General features: G+C 40.3%; 1 long non-coding RNA gene across 1 annotated transcript in view; it reads right to left on the bottom strand.

The window, feature by feature from the left end:
- The window catches only part of LOC122200892, a 190,174-nt gene that overhangs the window by 119,493 nt on the left and 50,794 nt on the right, over nucleotides 1-19,887 (bottom strand). The window contains exon 2 of the long non-coding RNA XR_006193973.1: nucleotides 11,509-11,611. This is a non-coding gene — a long non-coding RNA (uncharacterized LOC122200892). The remainder of the gene's footprint in view (nucleotides 1-11,508; nucleotides 11,612-19,887) is intronic.

The following is a 19,887-nucleotide window of genomic DNA, read 5'->3' as shown; positions in this document are numbered from 1 at the left end:
TCTCCCCGTTGAGTATTATTGGCTCCCTGTCCTAAATCAGCTGACCATACATGCATGGGTTCATTTGTGGGTTCTTGATTCTTTACCATTGGTCTATGTGTTTTTATGCCAGTACCACACTGTTTTGATTACTAGAGTTTTGTAGTATCGTTAGAAGTCAAGAAGTGTAATTCCTCTAGTTTTGTTCTACTTTCTCAGAATTGTTTTGGCTATTCAAGGTCTTTGGTGGTCTCACATGAATTTTAGGACTGTTATTTCTACTTCTATAAAAAATGCCACTGTAATTTTGGTAGGGATTACACTGAACTTACATATGTCTGTGGTTAGTACAAACACTTAAAAAATGTCAATTCTTTTATTTCATGAATATGGGATATATTTCCATTTATTTGTGTCTTCTTCAATTTCTTTAATCAATGTTTTATGGTTTTCAGTGTATGGATCTTTCACCTCCTTGGTTAAGTTTATTCCTACACTTTTTGTTGGTTTGTTTTCTCCTTTCTTTTCTTTTCTCTTCTTTTCTTTTCTTTCTTCCTTTATTCCTTCCTTCCCTTCTTTCTTTCTTTCTCTTTCTTTCTCTCTCTTTTTTTTTTTTTGTAACCAGTGTGAGTGTAACTGTTTTCTTTATTCCTTTTTCAGACAGTTTGTTGTTAGTGTACAGAAACATCACTAATTTTTGCATGTTAACTTTCTCTCCTCAAATTTTCTGAATTCATTAGCCTCTAACAGATTTTACAAGTGTTGGCAGAGAAGCACCTTCATCAGTCAGCTCAGCTTGGGATACTGGACTGCAGAACTTATAGAATATGCCAATGAATCACTCTGTGAGGTTCCCCCAGTAAGCCCTGTGAAGTGAGACCCAAGTGAACCTCCCAGGAATTATCATGAAATGCTGGGAAAGCTGGGTGTCCACCTTGGGTTCTGTTTTTCCCACTGGATTAACTTTATAGGCCAACAGGGTGCTCGTGGTTTGGTGGTGTGCCAGCCTGAAGAATGGGTGGTGCTGTTTAAATGAAACTGCTCTTACACTTCTAATGTGATCCTTCTTAGTCTGTTGTCTGGGGGATGCTTCAACCTCACCACTGGGCTCTGGAATAATTACAGTGGTGTCTTGACTATGGGGAGTTGCTGGTTTGTCTTCCTGTAAGGGAGGCTGAAGTCAAGAAAGAACTGTGTTGCCATCTGATGTCACTCTCCAAAATGCAACTAATTTCCATGTGTTGACTTTTTATCGTTAAATTGCCAAATTTATTTATTACTTCTAATAACTTTTTGCGGAATTTTCATACCTTTCTACATATATCACCAGCAAACATTATTTCATTTCTTCCTTTCTTATGTGGATGCCATCTTTTTTTTTCTCCTGCCTAAGTGCTCTGGAAAGAACTTCTAGTACTATATTAACTAGAAGTAGTGAAAGCAGTCACTCTTGCCTTGTGCCTGATCTTAGAAAACAAGCTTTCAGTATTCCATCATTGAGTATGACGTTCACTGTCAGTTTTCCAAAAACTGATTTCACTAGGTGGAGATATATTTTCCTTTTATTCCTAGTTTGTTGATTTTTTTAAAGGGTGTTGGGTTTTGTCAAATGCTTTTTATGCATCAAGATGGCATGTGTCTTTTGCCCCTTTGTTTTGTATTATGTGGCATATTACATTTGATGGATTCTCATATGGTGAGCCATCCATGAATTCCAGAAATAAATCCCACTTGCTCAAGATATGTAATCCTTTTAATATGCTGAATTAAGTTTGGTAGAATTTTGTTGAGGATTTTACATCAATCTTCAATGGTTTGTAGTATTCTTTCCTTCTGGTGTCTGTGTCTATCTTTGGTATCAGGAAAATGTCCTCAAAAAATGAATAAGTATTGAAGAGTTCTTTTCTCTCCAATTTTTTTTTTGAAAAGTTTAAGAAGGCTGGTGTTATTCTTCAAATGTTAGAACTCGTCACTGAATCCATTTTGATTTTATTTGTATTATTATTTACTGTTTTGATCTCCTTTTCTACTTATAAGTCTATTCAGATTTTCTATTCCTTATTGATTTAATTTTAGAATGTTTTTTGTTATTAGATATCTGGTTATTTCATCTTTATTACCCAATTTGTTGGTGTGCAGTTCATCTTAGTACTTTCTTATAATCCTTTTTATTTCTGTAGAATCAGTAGTAATGCCCCCAATTTCATTTCTAACTTTAGTAATTTGAGTCCTCTGTTTCCTTAGTCTACCTAGTTAAAGGTTTCACAAGTATTTTGATTTTTTTCAAAGAAGCAACTTTTGGTTTCATTAATTTTCTCTATTTAAATTTTTCTATTTCATTTACCTCTGCTTTAATCTGTATTGTTTTCTTTCTACCGCATGCTTCCAGTTTAGATTGTTCTTTTTTGTTACTTATATTTTAAAGCTAGGCTGCTGATTTGAGATGTTTCTCATTTTTTAATGTAAGCATTTACAGCTATGAAATTTCCCATTAGTGCTGCTTTTGCTGCATCCCATAGATCTTGGTATGCTATGTTTTTATTTTCATTCAGCCCTAAATATTTTATAATCCCCCTTGTTATTTCTTCTTTGATCCACTAATTGTTTAAGAATATATATATTTTTTTCTATTTCTACATACTTATAATTTTTGTTCGTGTTCTGTTATTGATGTCTAACTTTATCACATAATGATCAGAGAAGATCCTTTATATGATAGCATCCTTTACATTTTATGGAGAATTATTTTGTGGACCTAACATGAGCTCTAACCTGGGAAAGGTATCAATACATACTTCAGAAGACTTGTTGTTGGGTAAAGTGTTCTCTCTATGTCTGATGGATCGAATTGGTTTGTTGTGTTGTCCAAGTCCTCTATTTGCTTCCTTATCTTCTGATTAACTGTTCTATCCATATTGAGAGGGGGATATTGAAGTCTCCAACTAATTCTGTAGAACTATTTCTGTCTTCAATTTTGTAGATTTTTGCTTCATACATTTTGGTGCCCTGTTATTAGGTGTGTAAATGCTTTAATTGTTATAGCTTCTTCCTATATTGAAATTTTTACTAATTGATGATGGCCTTCTTTGTCTTTTATAAAGTTTTTTTTTCAATTTATAGACTCTCTGCCTGATAAAAATGTGCCCCCTTTGCTCTCTTCTGGTTATTATATTCATGGAAAATCTTTTTCCAGACTTTCACTTTCAACCTATTTGCGTTTTTGGATCTAAAGTGAGTCTCTTGTAGATCACATATGGTTAGAAATTTTTTTTTATATTCTATATATAAGTGATATCATACGGTATTTGTTTTTCTCTGTCTGGCTTATTTCATTTAGCATAATACTTTTAAAGTCCATCCATGTTGTTCCAAATGGCAGGATTTCCTTGTCCCTCCCCCACAATGACTGTTATATTGCATCACACACACACACACACACACACACACACACACACACACACACAACTTCCTTATCCATTCGTCCACTGATGGACACTTAGATTGTTTTCACATTTTACTTTTTATACATAATGCTACTGTGGACATGGGGGTTCAGATACCTTTTCATGTTAGTGTTTTGTTTCCTTTGGATACATTCCCAGGAGTGGAATTGCTGGCGCACAGGGTTAATTCTATTGTTAATTTTTTGAGGATTCTCCAGGTTTTCCAAAGCACCTACACCAGTCTGCTCTCCCAGCAACCATGCACATGAGTTCCTTTTTCTCCATATCCTTGCCAGCTTTCGTTATCTCTTGTCTTTTAGAAGACGGCCATACTAGGGCACCTGGGTGGCTCAGTCAGTTAAGCATCTGACTTCAGTTCAGGTCATGATCTCGTTGTTTGTGGCTTCGAGCCCCGTGTTGGGCTCTGTGCTGACAGCTCAGAACCTGGAGCCTGCTTCAGATCGTATGTCCCGCTCTCTCTCTGCCCCTGCCCTGATTGTACTCTGTCTTTCTCTGTTTCTCTCTCTCTCTCTCTATCAAAAATAGAAGATGGCCATGCTAACAGGTGTGAGGTGATATCTTACTACAGTTTTAATTTTCATTTCAAAGGTGCCACACAAAGAGAAGGAAATTTAGATGGGGAAACATTATTGTTTAGGTCTCATTGACTCAGGATGTGTTCTCTGGATTTCTCGGAGAAACAACCTATATCACCCATCTGTTCCCCCCTGCTTTAATCATAATCCAGCAACAAGCCACAAGCCAATCAGATGGATAACAGAAGCTGGAGGGACGGTGGCAAGCCACCTTCTTCTTCGTATTAATTTAGCAGAAGGCAGCTTTAAGGATTTGCTCAAGTATTAGGCTGCATGAGAAGTCTATTAATCTGTCATCTCTTTACATCTCTGAGAATCTCAAGGCTTTTTAAAATTAAAATCATATGACTTTGTAAACAGTACAGGTTCCTTCAGTTGTGTGAACGGCTGAGAATCACTGACGAATGAGCAAATCACTCCTTGCAAAACTTGCAAGCTGCTTTTGACCAGCTCCAACCTAACCCCACGGTTTCATGGTTTCATGCTTACACTTACGCACAGGACATGGCACAACCCACCCCCCCGTCCAGGTGTACCCCATATTCAGGTGTGGTTTTTTTTTCCTCCTAGAAATAATTCTTTGCACCTCGCTCACTGTAAAAATTGATATGCACATGGTTTTTGGTTTAAACAGTCTTTTAATCTCCACTAAGCATTTTTTGTTAGTTTTGTTTTTCTCTGTCTCCCCATGTAAGCAAAGCAATTTTATTCCTTGTGAGAAAGCAATGATTATTTTATCTAAGACTTAAATAAATCACTCAGCAGTAGGCCGACTGCTTCTGCAGAGTGAAAGTGGAATCTGCAATAGTTTTACTAAAACACATTTATCCAAGATCCAGCTTCGTCTAAGACAAACAGACACAACTAAGTATGTGAATGTAATACAAAGGAGCGAGCAGAGAAGTTTTTTGTTATAAATGCCACAACAATGATGTCCAAGTATAGAGTGATTAATTGTTATACAGTATTGTAACATTTATGTCACTAGTCACATTGTTACCTAGGATACGTTCCCTTAAGGTCACAGTTTCTATTATATGAAGAAATGAGAATGATGATGTTTGGCGTTCAGTCATCTGTATTCATGTGGCTCATTCCTGTCCTTAGTGGTCTCCTATGCAGGGACGGCATGGTGGGGGGATGGGAGAAACACAGATTTGTAACCTGCTGGCTCAAGACACTGTTATGGGGGAGGGAGGGATGTAACCACTAACGCTAAGCAACTCTCCTTCTGGAAGTACTTCCAAAGACATCATCACCAAAACCCTTTCCTCTCCTCCCTTCTGTTTATCTTGAGGTCAAGCATCCGTATACATGTAGCACATATCAGCCAGAAGTTCTTTGGGTAATAAATGTCATGCTGAGTCCTTACGTAAACTCCACACACCAACTACTAAACTCCACAAGGAAATCATCTGTGCTGCCCAGAGCTTGCAGGTGGGTTTGCTTTTTGTTTCCTGGTGTAGGATGATGACCCAGGGACCCCAGGCTGGGCTTCTCCAGGTGCTCCCCTCCCCCCTTTATGTGCCCTTGCGCTCACAGCACAGCCACGCGCCTTGGGAATCGAGGGCACCTCTGTTATCTCCTTGTGACAAACCTTCAGTTCCTACAACTGAAGGCTCTCCCCGCTTAATCATTTCCAACTTCGCCACTTAGTTGCAGACACCACAGAGTCTCCCGTACCCCTGATTCTCCTTCTCCGTGGCTCCTTGGCAGTCAAATGGCTCCTTCCCTAGACCTCTCCTGTAATCTCCACACCAGGACCAGGCCTCATACTTTCTTCTCAGCTAAGATGGTCCACAAGAGGACCCAGCTTGCAGGTTTTGTAACAGAGCCTGGCTGCCACTTGTCCCTGGTTGCACACTAGGGAATTTCTTCTTACTGGTGTTCATACCTACTAAGTGCAACAGTGTGGGGAAGCTTTTCTGGAGGGCTCGAAGGCATTTACAATTTGAAGATCCCCTGGAAAGGGTGGGGCAGGCTGGGTTGGTTCTTATGTCTGTCGTATTTACGTATAGTCTACTCACATGGTCTTATGACGTTATAAATGAAAGTGTGTGGAGGAGCATTGACAATTCTTCTTTATTAAAGTAGATAAAAACCTCTGATTCTTGGACTAAGGCAGGGAAAACCCCAGGTTTATTTACTTGAAGCCTTTCATTTTCCTCTGAATATTCTGATTACAAATACTTGTCAGAGGTAGATGGAGTTAAGGTGGCCTCAGTGGAGAATGTGGGAGGATGAATTCATTGCCAGGCACTCGGTGAAGGCAGCATGGGGATACGGCCACCAGGACAGTCCCCAGAGCAGTGACAACTGAAGGCTTCCCGAGGAATCATGAGAGGGAATCAGACAGAATGTGTGGGCTCACATGAGGATCCCAGAAAGAACTGTTAGTGATATCGTAAGAGAGTGTAATTTAATAGAGAATTAAGTAAAAAATATAAACAGTAATGAACATCAACAGTGACCAACTTAGATGTGTATGTATGTGTGTGAGTTTGAGGAAACCATAAATGTATAAGTAAAAAGCATACTTAAAACAACAAAATAAATTATACCTGATTACATCCAATGCTTTCTGTAGTCCGAGACTATCTAACGTTTAAGTACAAAAGACAGGCTCTGATCAATCCATATAATTTCAGACTTTAGATGTTTTTCAGCTTCTTTTCTTTTTTCTTTTTTCATTATTTATTTTATGGATAAACTGAAGTGTAGTTGATTTGCGGTAGTAAAATATAGAGTTGGGGTACGTTCTAGAGTAGAGCAAGGTTGTATAGAACAATAGGAACGCAGTATTAATCATCACATGTATCAAGAACCAAAACGGGACCTCCTATTTTGATCCAGAAACAAGATTCAGATGATTTTGCAAATTAAAGATTTCTAAGGGCAGAGAAGACGTTCTGTCTGCACATATGTACTCATAGGTCCATAGTCTGTCCGGTATTCAGTAAAGACCATTAAATAAGTTGAGTCAGTAAATGAGGAAAGGAGACACTCATGCTGTGGGTCAGGGAGGTTTTCCCTCTTCTTATCATTCTCCTTGTCACCTGTCCCTGTTCCTTCTCAGCCCCCAGCGACAAACCTCTCCTCCTGCAACCGCCTCATCCCGCATCCCCCCACAGACCCATCTCTGCCTTGCCAGGGAGTCGGAACCTACGAGCGCACTCGCAGCGAGGGCAGCATAGCCTCAAGAGCCTTGGAAACGAGAGGCTGGAAGGCCCAGACACATGGCCATGGATCTTGACCTGAAGGCAGGGGTGCACATTCAGAAGGCCAGTCAGGAAGGGGACAGATGCAACATCACCGGGAGGAGAATTTGCTGCCTGTGAGCAGGACAACAGATACCGCTGGGCTGGGTGAGCCCACGACCCCATGTAAGCGGAGGGATGGCTCGTGGGAAGGCCACAACCATGATCTGTGGTAGTTTGCAGAGAAGGAATTCCTTTCACAGGGGACTGTCTTGGGAGGAGAGGGATGTATTTCTTCCTGTGCAGATAAAATGTATGCGCAGAGGGCAGAAACCAACAGGAAATCTTTTCCTGTGGATGCCTGTCTCCATACAGCTGAAGAGGGACCTTGCTCTAGGTACCAGTGGCGCCTTCTTTCCAATTCTTCCACCCAAGTTCAGCTTCTTCATCAATTTTCCTGTCACTCCTGCACCTGTAGTGTTTGTTTTAGGGCAGGAGAGGGTCATTGCAGACTGGAAAACCCAGAACTGGTCAGCTAAGTGCCTACTGTCAGTACAGAGAGCTGTTGGTAGAAATTTTAACTACAAGCCACATCTTCCGAATCTCATTCCAGTTCTCCTTCCAGGAGATCAGTCACCTGGTTTCTTCCCCCTTCTTTTGAGGATACAGTGTGAGGGGCGGGGAAATGTGTATGTATGTTAATAAGGATCAGTTACCAGAAGGAGAGAATTACAAGGCAAAGTACAGAACAGTTTCTCAGACGTGTCCCGAAGGTTAATAAAACTGCCACGTTTGTTCAAAGGAATGTGAATTCACTCTTTTTAAATTTTTTTTAACATTTATTCGTTTTTGAGAGACAGCAACAGACAGAGCATGAGTGGGAGAGAGACAGAGAGAGAAGGTGACAGAATGTGAAGCAGGCTCCAGGCTGTGAGCTGTCAGCACAGAGCCCAACATGGGGCTCGAACCCACGAACAGTGAAATCAAGACCTGAGCCGAAGTCGGACGCTTAACCAACTGGGCCATGCAGGCGCCCCATGAATTCACTCTTAACAATGTATTTGCATCTATCGGTCTCCTTGGAGCAGTGCTGCCCAGCAGAATTGCAATGAAAGCCACAATTATAAGCCACACATGGAATTTTAAATATTCTACTACTGACATTTAAAAGGCAGTAATAAGTGAAATAAACTTATACGTATTTTATGTAACTCAATATACCCAAAATACTATTTCCTCCTATATTCTAACAAAAATTATGTTGACATTTTTTTTCACAGAAAGCCTTTGTTTTATAAGTTTATTTATTTATTTTGAGAGCAAGGAAGCAGCGGGGAGGCAGAGAGAGAGGGAGAGAGACAATCTCAAGCAGGCTTCACGTTGTCAATGCAGAGTCCGATGCAGGGCTCGAACTCATAAACCGTAAGATCATGACCTGAGCCGAAACCAAAAGTCAGGCACACTTCACCAACTGAGCCACCCAGGTGCCCCTCACAGAAAATCCTTAAAGCCAATGTTTATTCTACATTTCCAACTTGTCTGCATTCAGACCATTCACATTTCAAATGCCCAATAGCCACACACGCTTAGCAAATGCCAAGCGTTGGGCAACACAGCCTTCAAGAATATAATTGCTTAGTATAACTGGTATTGTCACAGAAATCACAGCCATTGTCCATTTACTGGCTGTTACTTTGGTATGAGATTTCAACCGTGTCCCAGCAGTGACCGTCAACAATTAAAACTGTCAGCTTCTGGGGCGCCTGGGTGGCTCAGCCAACTGAGCATCCGACTTCGGCCCAGGTCGTGATCTCAGGGTTCATGAGTTCGAGCCCTGTGTCGGGCTCTGGGCTGACAGCTCGGAGCCTGGAGCCTGCTTCCGATCCAGTGTCTCCCTCTCTGTCTGCCCCTCCCCAGCTCACACTAGTTCTCTTTGTCAAATATAAATAAAAACTTAAAAAAATAAAAATAAATAAAACTGTCAGCTTCGGGATTAACACCTCTGCAAGTCTTCAAAAATAGTTTTCCTTTTGTAACGTCAACTCACAGACCCATTCGTCATATGGTTTCATCAGATGCGAGAGGTTTTAGTCAAAACATTACTTAAAATATTCTTTAAAATTAACTTCTATTAAAGTAGGGCCGAAAACAGGCAGGTTATCCTTAAAAGAGTCACACAGCAACCTACATTTTTCTGTAAGTTAACTTGCATGCAGAATGTATTCCCATTTCTGAGGCCGTTAAAATAACTGGATGGTTTTCTGTCTGAAATGCTGAGCGATTTAAAGTGACAATCGGTTGTTCCCAACCAGGCCCGACATCTACAGTGCTTCCAGAAATTCAAATCTTTCCAACTGATTACAGATTCCTTCCCCTACTTCAGTATTATTGACTTCTGTGTAAGTGTTCCATTTTACAGGTTGATTAACCAAAAGAAGAATGAATAAAAAGCCAGGCCGTGGTACTACCGGCCTGGGATGACTGACAGAGGATAGGAAAACTCACAACAGTAGCTGAGGTTGTACTTCCCACATGGTGCCCTGGCCTCAGTGCTGCTGCGTACCTGCTCGTATTTGGCTGGCCAAGTGAAAACATTGGATGGTAAATCTTAACGGCCAAAGTTAAGAAAAGAATCACTTAGTGAAGAAATAGGGGGGTTCTATCTTCGGAGAATAAAGTCCTAGTGATGAGACATGACCATGAAATCAATCAGAAAACCATTTTTTTTTGTTTTGAATATCACAGAAAAGGGAATAATCTCCAGGTCTCCCTGGCTGAAGGAAAAGGAGAAAGGGAGGCGGTGCCTGACTGTAGAAATAGCCACAGACACTCCCCGTGTCACTACATGATCCAGGTGGCTCCGATGCTGGTGAGGTGCCCCGGAAAGTCTGGATGCAAGCCTCCCCCCCGCCACAGGGGACCTCAAACAGCCCTGCCTGCATCTGCTCTCTTTCCGTGGCCCATCTCCATGCTCTGCCTTTTAAAATTATTACATTGCTCCTGTATGAATGTAGGAGTATTCGATTTGCCTGTATTAAACCCAAGTTGTTTTAGGGGATCTGCCAAGGGCTGCCATTCGTTCTTCGCTTAGGATTTCTACGTGGAAACCGTAAAGCCTGCACAGCAGAGTAGGCAAATATTTCATACCTTGAGGAAGGTTCCCAGTTGGTTTAGCCCAAGGAGACAGACCCGAGTAGGCAAATGGGTGAAGGTGGTCAAAAAGAAAAACAAAACAAAGAATTGGGTTTAAAATGATCTTCAATAAAGTAAAAGAGTCCCTGTTTTTTCTTTAAAGAGAAAAAGCCTTTGAGGAGAGGAGTCAGAATCTCCTACCAGATATTCTGATTCATTTTATCTGATTAGCACTTATATTTATGCCAGGAATTTCTGATACAGATTGAATGCTGGAGGAGAGAAAAAGGAAGGAATCAGGGAGATTTGTAGGGGACCGTTGGTATGGAAAAGCTAACCACGACCTGGAGTTATGGCCGGAGAGTCTGTGGGCTGGCCTCTGTCCTCCCCCTCCTCTTCCCCCATCATGAGCTTACTGTGATACGTAAGCATCTGTTATACAGGGAAACATTTTGAAAGTATATCAAGACCGTGTTTCAGCTTCATGACACAAGGAGTTTAAGTCTATTTTGATATTTTCTGAAAATACTCCTTTTGAAGGAGCCATTTTAAAATACCATCACATTTGCAAAAAGCCACACTCCAATTTAACTGCAAAAGAACACCTTTTCTTTACTGAGCCAACTGCCAAAACATTTGAAAATGTTCTCAATTTAAAAGGCAAGCCTATTTCTCCCCACAGAAGAATCTGGAGCACAGACAAGAAGTTTCCAATAATATTCTTCCAAATGGTGTGGAAGCGCCTTTCTAATGCCAGTGACAGGGCAGGGGTCTGAGTCCCGAGTCCCGACGCGGGGACACCGGGAATCAGCACTTGAAGAAGGGCTGTTGAGTCACAGACCCGGGTGTAAATTCCATTTTGTCAGGATGGAACTGGTTGGCCTTCCACGGGTTAATTTTTCTCAGTCTCTAGTTTCCATAACCGCAACCTGGGGACCACGATCACCACTGCGGAAGGCTGCTGGGAGGACTACAGAAGAAAGCACGGGTTCCTGGTGATCACCACCTTGCCTGGCACAGAGGACACGGTCCATAAAACAAGTGTATTTAAAACATGTCTGTTCTCCACATGGACAAAGTACATCATCATAGCACATCATTCCCCAGCTTAAAATCCTAAAGTCAGCTCCTTGAAATCTAAATGAGTATCAACATCCTTACCACGAGTGAGGCTCCTTCTCACAGATCTGCCTTCTTAACATTTTCTGCTTCATTCATCCACGCGGACCTTCTCTCGGGCACATGGTGTGGACCCAACCTGCTCCTGGGAAGAAACAGACAGTCAGCACAGGAATAAATGAATCCCTCAGGCTCTTCAAATCAAGTATGTAATGAGTGAGGACACTAAGGTCCAGTAAGTAGTCCTCACCGGCCCAAACGAAGTAACAGACTGAGGCTGTGAACCTCTCTCCAAGGGCCCAGCGGTCGTTGTACACAGAGCTGGGTCTACCACGAGGCCAGTGAGCCTGTGGGCTTCAGGAAGGACCACAGCAACAGAATCATAGACCCTAATGGCTTTTCACAAATCAGATAATTTAACTGAAGCTGGTCAAGACCGCTGTCTCTTTCAACTCTGATTTCCCTTCATTACACTTTCAGCTACAGCCTCACAATTCATTAATAATAATACCATGTAAGGGGCACCTGGGCGGCTCAGGTGGTTGAACATGGGACTCTTTCTTGGTCTAACCTCGGGTCATCATCTCACGGTTCCTGGGATCGAGCCGAGCACTGCTCTCTGTGCTGACACTGCAGAGCCTGCTTGGGATTCTCTCTCCTCTCCCCTGCTCACACTCCCTCTCCCTCTCAAAATAAATAAACTTTAAAATAATAATAATAATAATACCATAAAAATTTTAGAATGACTGTCAAATTTAGGGAAACTGCCACATAGTTTCTTCCTATATCAGCTGTACGCCATGGGGGCACTGGGTTGTTTCTGTGCAGTAACTCGTCTCACACACACTCGGAGGTGTGATTGCTGGAAGCCATTCCCACGCCGTGATGAAGTAATCCAAGTAAAAGCAGAAGCGACTGCACACCACACAATACATCCTAACCCCAAACTAAACACACCCTCCGATTTCCCTCACCTAGATTCTAAAGCCCCCAACAGCCATAAGAATACCACCCGACATGGGGTCAAATGAGACAGGAGAAGACAGAGTAGAGACAGTGGTCTGAACGGATTACGGTTAAAATATCTTAATTGTGCGGAATTAAAAAAGAAAACAGGTTAACATATTGCTAGGACCCCGTCCAAGTTTCTACAAGGGCTTCTGCCCCTCTTCTCTCTATAATTAGTAATGAAAGCAAATTTCAATCAACCGTGCTAAAACTGAAGAGGAATTCACTTTCCATTTTCTCTAGAGAAAGTGGTATCACAAAACTGTTACACTGGGAAAAAGTCATCGAAGCATATGCAGCCAAAAGCGTAGGATTAAAAGTATTGTAAAGGTGTCCTAGGCAGTTAAATAAGAAAAATATTATTACTATTTCCCGGCTTTGTTTACATTTAGAAGCTTATTACGATTTTAAAAATTTATAACTTGTAATTTATTTTTGTTCCCAGTAAATATTCACTCTCATCCCTAATTCTGCGTGTGTAATGTTGAGCTCTATGAATTTCAGGTCCCACTCTACCTGGATTCATCCTGCTGGCCCAGTACACCACCGTTATTATTCACCTGCAGTTCAAGGTCACTCGATACCCATAGCTGCACTGTCTGCAGATTGTCCTTACCTTCCCCCCCCCCCCCCCCCCCCACGTTTTGGCTTATGCTAGAGCAAAAGTATTCTTAGAGGGAGGGTATGTCTATGTGTGCCCCTAAGCTTCTTGTGAACGGGTGAAAATGGAAGGATCGCCTGTTGGCCATCAATCGGAGGTGGGTACCAAAAATACATCCTGCTTCTACATATTGCATCATTCTGAAACTTTGTATTGTCCGCTTCAGAAATTTAGTTCTGTGTATACATTTCTGGGTAACTGGTTTGGCTTCCTCAGAGCCAAGTAGGTAAGCATGAAGGGAAACTTGAATTAAACATGATAACTCTTCTCAAGTTCCCCAGAGTGAGATGGAACATTCTCCTTCCTGCCTTGAGGAAGCTATATATATAGCTTCATATATATATAACCTGTTACACCCCTGCTGCAGGATTTCTGGACTAGTGTTGAGAATTCTTCCTGAAGATGGTTTAAGTCACTAGGAGTTACGGTGGTTAATATTCTGCACATGATGATTTCTTTAAAATCACACTCTATATATAAATGTTTAAGTCACTAGGAGTTATGGTGGTTAATACTCTGCACATGATGATCTCTTTAAAATCATACGCTATATATAAATGTTTAATATTCCAAACAAAATAATATAACCTTTACCTATAATAATTCTGAAGGTAGCAATAACTGTTTTAAGGTTTTCTACTGGAAAATACTGTGTGTTTTTTAATAGGAAAAGCTTCAAAATATGCTGAAAACCTATCTAGAGATATATTTAATAAACTTTTATTATGCAAGTGTCCCTTGAACATCTTCTTCATAATAATACTGTCTTAATTTATGTAGTGAATTCCTTTTCAAGATCGCAGACCTAAGACCGTAATAGAAATATCAGAGCAACGTGTACTTAAAGTCTGAAATCAAACAAGATCCCATTAGCTCCATTATCACCATATTTGACAGAAGAAAGGATGGATGGATCCCATACCTTCCGTCAACTATTTCACAAATTGCTTTGGCCAGTAATGTGACATGTGTCCAAATTCTAAACTGTTATAATTGTGAGTAATTTACCAGGATATGTATGTATTTAACTTTGGCATCCTAATAAAATGTGTTAATATGGTTTGTGCATCATTTGTCCCAGAGATGGGCCTTAATGGTAAACAGAACCCAAGATCTTCAATGGGGAGGGAAGACATGTTCTTTGCTTGAATACAGTGAGGGAAAATACACACACACACACACACACACACACAGAGGGATTCTAGCTTTGGAGGTAGTGACCCTTCTAGGCTGTGATTTTGTGTGTTGACACAGTGCCCCTAAGTATGTTTAGTAGACTAGCAGAATCTCACATTTGGTGGGTTCTCAACAATCCTTTATAGAATAAATAGATGAAGGAAATCAAAATTTAAGAACTTAAACGGAACACAGCCTACAAAACTCTGTCTATCCCACAAGGACGCCTTTTTCTTTCAAACAAGGATCCATTCATCCGTTCCTTTTTGAAAGTAATAAACAGTTATGTATCTTCCTAAATATACTGTTACAGAGCTCATGTATTTCGATTACATTCATCAGAACACCACTGAAGACATTACCAAATCCTTTGGAAAACACCAGCTGTTCTCTGTCAATGAAGTTCCCTTGACCGACCAGCCTAGTAACTAACACGAGAAGATCTCCGAGCGTTCGTCTTTATTGCAACTCAGCCGCTGACCGTTAGCATGCCAGAACCAGATGTGGGGCTGGCACGTACCTTTGGGAAACAGAGCCTAAAGTCTGTGCACCTTGAATGTGACAGTGCCTGTCCTCACAAAATCCCACTTACCCTGAAGACTCGTCCCTGCCTAGATTCACCTTTCCACCGTTTTCCCACTGACAGCATACAGATATCCTGTTAGCTTTCCACTGCTAGTGATAATACGGATGTTTGATATAGCAGCAGAATTCACCTGCCCCAGAAAGAAGGCACAGCGATCGACACGTGTGATGCGAGAACCCGTGGTGGCAACACTTTGGCTTTGTGTCGTAGAGCAGCATTTGAGGACCCACGTGCCTCCTCCCCACGGTTTCATCACAGAATTCTTTTACTTCCTCAAGTACTTGGTTTTTTGAATAGAATAAATATAAATACATACCATAATTCCATATTTAAGTAGTGAAAATAACTAAAGAGGGGAAAACAAATACAGTGAAGGCCCTCTCTCCCAGCCTCCCTCTCCCTCTAATACACCAACTTCTGCTTCCCTGTACAGGGCACCCACTTCTGTATGTATCTTCTCTTTTACTACAGCAATAGAAAGAGACTATAAATATTATTCAGCACACTGCTTGCTAATAATAAATCCTGGGGTTCTTTCCACATAAAAATATAAACAGCATCTCAATCCATTAGCTCCAAGCTTTAATTAGCTTTTAATTCCCCTAGCTTGAGAGCAATAATGTACTACACTGTACAGCATATTTCATGATTTACTGAATCAAACCCCTACTGACGGACATTGAAGTCTTCTTTCCCCATAGTTTGCTTATATCAGTTCATAGTCTCATATTCAGTATTTTTAAATCTGCTAATTTCTGAAAGCCAATTTTTACAATAATGTTTGGGCCAAAACTCACTTGGTCACAAAACTGAATCTTTCCTGATAAGAGGCACTATTTGTGTCTCTGTGTTCCCAAGAGTCACATGGGCCTCTGTCTGCTGACATTTGTGAAGAACGTATTATTAGCTCTTCCATATTGAGCCATATTATTTGTTAATTGTTATTCTTTAACATTTTCTTACGTTTGCCTCAGTTTTAATTAAACTGTGAAAATGCTTTTGGAATTAAGTCTACAGCGCATTTGGTGACAGTTAAAATCAGAAAATAACAAGTGATACATTAATCAGCATGGTTCGTTTTTACTCCGGGACAATGATGAGCAAGAACTAAGGAACCAGAAAAAGGAATTGCTCGGGGTGAAAAGTGACCCTGTGCTGATCATATGGATGCAAGAGTGACGGGTGAATGTATGCCAGCAACTGGTCTGTGGCTCATGAAGCCAGCTAGAAGTGACTGTGATGACATGAACGACGACAGTGAGTGTGGACCATTATGAGGTTTGACTCTCAAGTATGAAGAAGCACGAGTACCTCGGTGAAATTAATCGGAGAATCTATAATGAAAAAGCTTCTTGGCAAATTTCTTACAATAATGCTTAAGAAAAATGCCGTCTTAAACAAACAAACAAACAAAAAACCTACAATGTTACTATTCATGGATGAGTATATTTTTGCCCGAGTAGGACATCTGTCATATGCCCCTTCTATTTTATGATGGGCAAATGTAACTGTATTTGAAAGTATATGGCTGCTGTAATGACCACAAGTTGAAGAATCCAAGATTTCTCAAAAGCATTTGGTTTGTAGGACACCAATTATACTGTTGCTAATGTTTGGAATTATGTCGATAAACCTACATTAACAAATGCTTGGCACAGCCAACAGGCTAGCAGTGACATTTGGAAAACTCTGCTGGTGTAGAGTTTAAATGATCCTTTTACGTAATGATACATGATATCCACCTCATCAATGAGATACAAGTAATTCAGCCAAAAGTATAGAAAAGTTAAAGTTCCACATGAGTGAAAACATATGATATCTGTCTTTCTCTGACTGACTTATATCATTCAGCATAGTAAAGAAACTTAACAGAAGACCATGGGGGAATGTATGCCAGCATACATTGGGGGAAGGCAAGGGGGAAAAATAGTTACAAACAGAGAGGGAGGGAAGCAAACCTTAAGAGACTCTTAAATACAGAGAACAAACTGAGGGTTGATGCGGGGAGTGGGAGAGAGGGGAAAATGGGTGATGGGCATTGGGGAGGGCACTCGTTGGGATGAGCACTGGGTGTTGTACGTAAGTGATGAATCATGGGAATCTACCCCCAAAACCAAGAGCACACTGTATACACTGTATGTTAGCTAAATTATATTATATTATAAAATATAATTATAAATTATATTTTTAAAAAAGGAAAAGTTAGATAAAAAGCATTTGCTGTGTATTACCTGAATGTTGGGGAAGTTGTGTAAATGTTCAAATTTTTCATTAGAAGATGGAAAGACAATGGTTGACCACTTAACTGCTGTACTTACACAATTTTCACTTACCGGTGAGCAAGTCATTACTGTAGTTTACATAATTAAACAAAACTTCTTAGATGGAAATCCATGATAATGACATGGCAGACATCAGAAGCTTTCCACCAGACCATCCATAATGAGGTTTGATAATGAGGTTTGGTAAGCCCTGGGGGGGTTTTGCTCCTGGCCCATCCTCAGACATCTGACTCGGATCTACTTACAAAGGTCATGTTGCTGTGTTCACTTTTCCAAGACACGCTGATGTAGAAAATAAATGCTCAGTATGCGTACAAGAGCAGGCAGAATGAAGATCTGTTAGATAATGTTCATGGAAAGATTCAGCACACCTTGTTTAGAGCCTGTATCCATGTTTTCAAAAGGTGAATCCTACCGTCAGTGGCATCAGTATCCCCTGATACCTGGATAAAAATGTAAAGTATAGGGTCCTACCCCCAGATGTACTGAATCATGTAAGCTAAAGTTGGGACCCAGCAATCTGTCTTTCCATAAGTCTTTCGTTGATCCTTATGCAATCTCTCATTTGAGAATATTCAAAAGCTATAAAAAAAAAAAAAAGACTACTTTCAAAAAAACCACCATAAAGGGGACCCTATGGGGCTCAGCGGATTGAGACTCCGACTTCAGGTCATGATCTCACGGTTCCTGGTTTCAAGACCCATGTGGGGCTTTGCACTGACAGTTCAGAGCCTTCTTCAGATTTTCTGTTTCCCTGTCTGCCCATACTCAGCTTGTACTCTCTCTCTCAAAATTAAATAAACATTAAAAAATTAAACCTGCATTCCATACGCACTTATTCCAAAGGTTTTTGATAAGGTATTGGGCACCTGTTCCAGTAACCGCACTCAACAACCTCGTCACAAATATGGCAGTACGCTTTTGGGAATTCCTAGAAGTGGAATTGCTGGCGCAAAGAGTATGTGCCCTTGTGATTTGAAAAGATAAAGCCCAAATTCCCTACGCAGCAATTATATCTACTTACTTTCTCACTGTAATATGACAACGTAAGTGAGTGCTTACTTTCACATATCTCAGTGACAATCTAATATTAAGCTGCACGGCGTGTTCCTATCTGATAGGTGATAAGTTGCATCTTACTAGTTTGATTTGCATGTTTCTTATCATGACTAGAGCTGATCGCTTTTGCACTCAGCACTCGTGGGTTGGGATCAAACTGTTCATGGACGTTGCCCATCTTTCTGCCGGGTGTGGACCAGAACTACTACAATCATATACTTAAAAGATCACCATTTGTCCTGGTAAATGTACATGTCGATCGTCTCAGCTGCCTTGATTGTGTTGGTATATGAGTTGTTGTTTTGGTTTTTATGTTGTTAAATTGTCCAGGTTTACTTGCGTCTTTCTGTTTCTTCTATGTTACAGCTAGAAAGGCCTGCATAATTCAGAGATTAAATACGCTTCCCCTTTTTTTCTACAGCTTTTACTATTTCATGTTTTCATGTAAATATTTCACCAGTTTTGACTATTTCCTAGTATATACTATGAGGAACAAACCAAACTTCATTATCTTTTCCAGACAGCAAATTGTTTTCACACATCATTTGCTGAAAGGTCTGTCTTCAGCAGATGAGAAATGTCATCTGGAACACATAAGAAAGTTAGTTTCTTTGTTTTCTGCAGAAATGTGTTTGTACTTCTACGCTTTTGGTTCTGATCTACCAGCTTGGGTAAATCTGTGGCAGTGCCCTGTAACATCTCGAGCTGCATAGTAAGCACATCTTAACATTTTCTGGGAACTATTCCTCTCCTGTCGCTCCTCCAGCAACGGCCTTTTGCAGAGATGTCCACACTTCTTTTTTACTTGAATATCATTGTAGCATTAATTTTACATTTACTTTACCTAGTTAAATAAAACTGGTTGACAATTTGTTGGGGCTGATGTAAATGTAATTAGCTGAGGGCAGAACACACATCACAGTGTGTCTTCCTATCTAAGAAATGAGGCTTTATATATATTTTGATCTATTTACATTCAATAACTCCCACTGTGTGATACGGAAAGAGTTCTAATCTTGAACCATCTTTGACTCTTTGGAAGAAACTCCATTTGATATGTATTTTATTATTTTAAATATGTTCTGGGCTTTAATGCTAGATACTTTAGGACCTGGCTTTGACATTCATAAGTGGAATGGACATTCTTTTTTGTAAAATCTTTCTAGGGGTTTACTATGAGTGTAATGTTACCTTAAGAGAATAATTTACAATTGATCCTACAGTATGAATTACCTGCCCTTTAAATGTGTGGAAAAATTCTTTGCTTCCCTGACTAGATTTTTACCATCATTTTATAAGGTAATCATTATCATGTATTCGTTTTTGTATTTTTGAACTGCAAATGAAATCAAATAGTGTTATCTCTCTTGCATTTGGTTTCTTTTACCCAACATAATATCTGAAAAATGTGTCCATGTTTGTGCATTAATCAGTTTATTCTTTTATATTACCATATACTTCCTCATTAAATGAATATGGCACATCACTATTGATAGACATTTCCAATGTGGGCTATTACCTTAGACTGTTGTTTCCAAAATAGGCTATTACAAATAATACTACTATGAGTGCTCCTTTTACTATATAACTCTGCATCTCTCTCTCTCTCTCTCTCTCTGTATCCATCCATCCATCCATCCATCAATCCA

The sequence above is a fragment of the Panthera leo genome, chromosome D1, assembly GCF_018350215.1.
Source record: "Panthera leo isolate Ple1 chromosome D1, P.leo_Ple1_pat1.1, whole genome shotgun sequence".
Lineage (NCBI taxonomy): Eukaryota > Metazoa > Chordata > Mammalia > Carnivora > Felidae > Panthera > Panthera leo.
The sequence above is the reverse complement of the archived record's forward strand: the minus strand, read 5'-3'. Positions and strand labels throughout refer to the sequence as shown.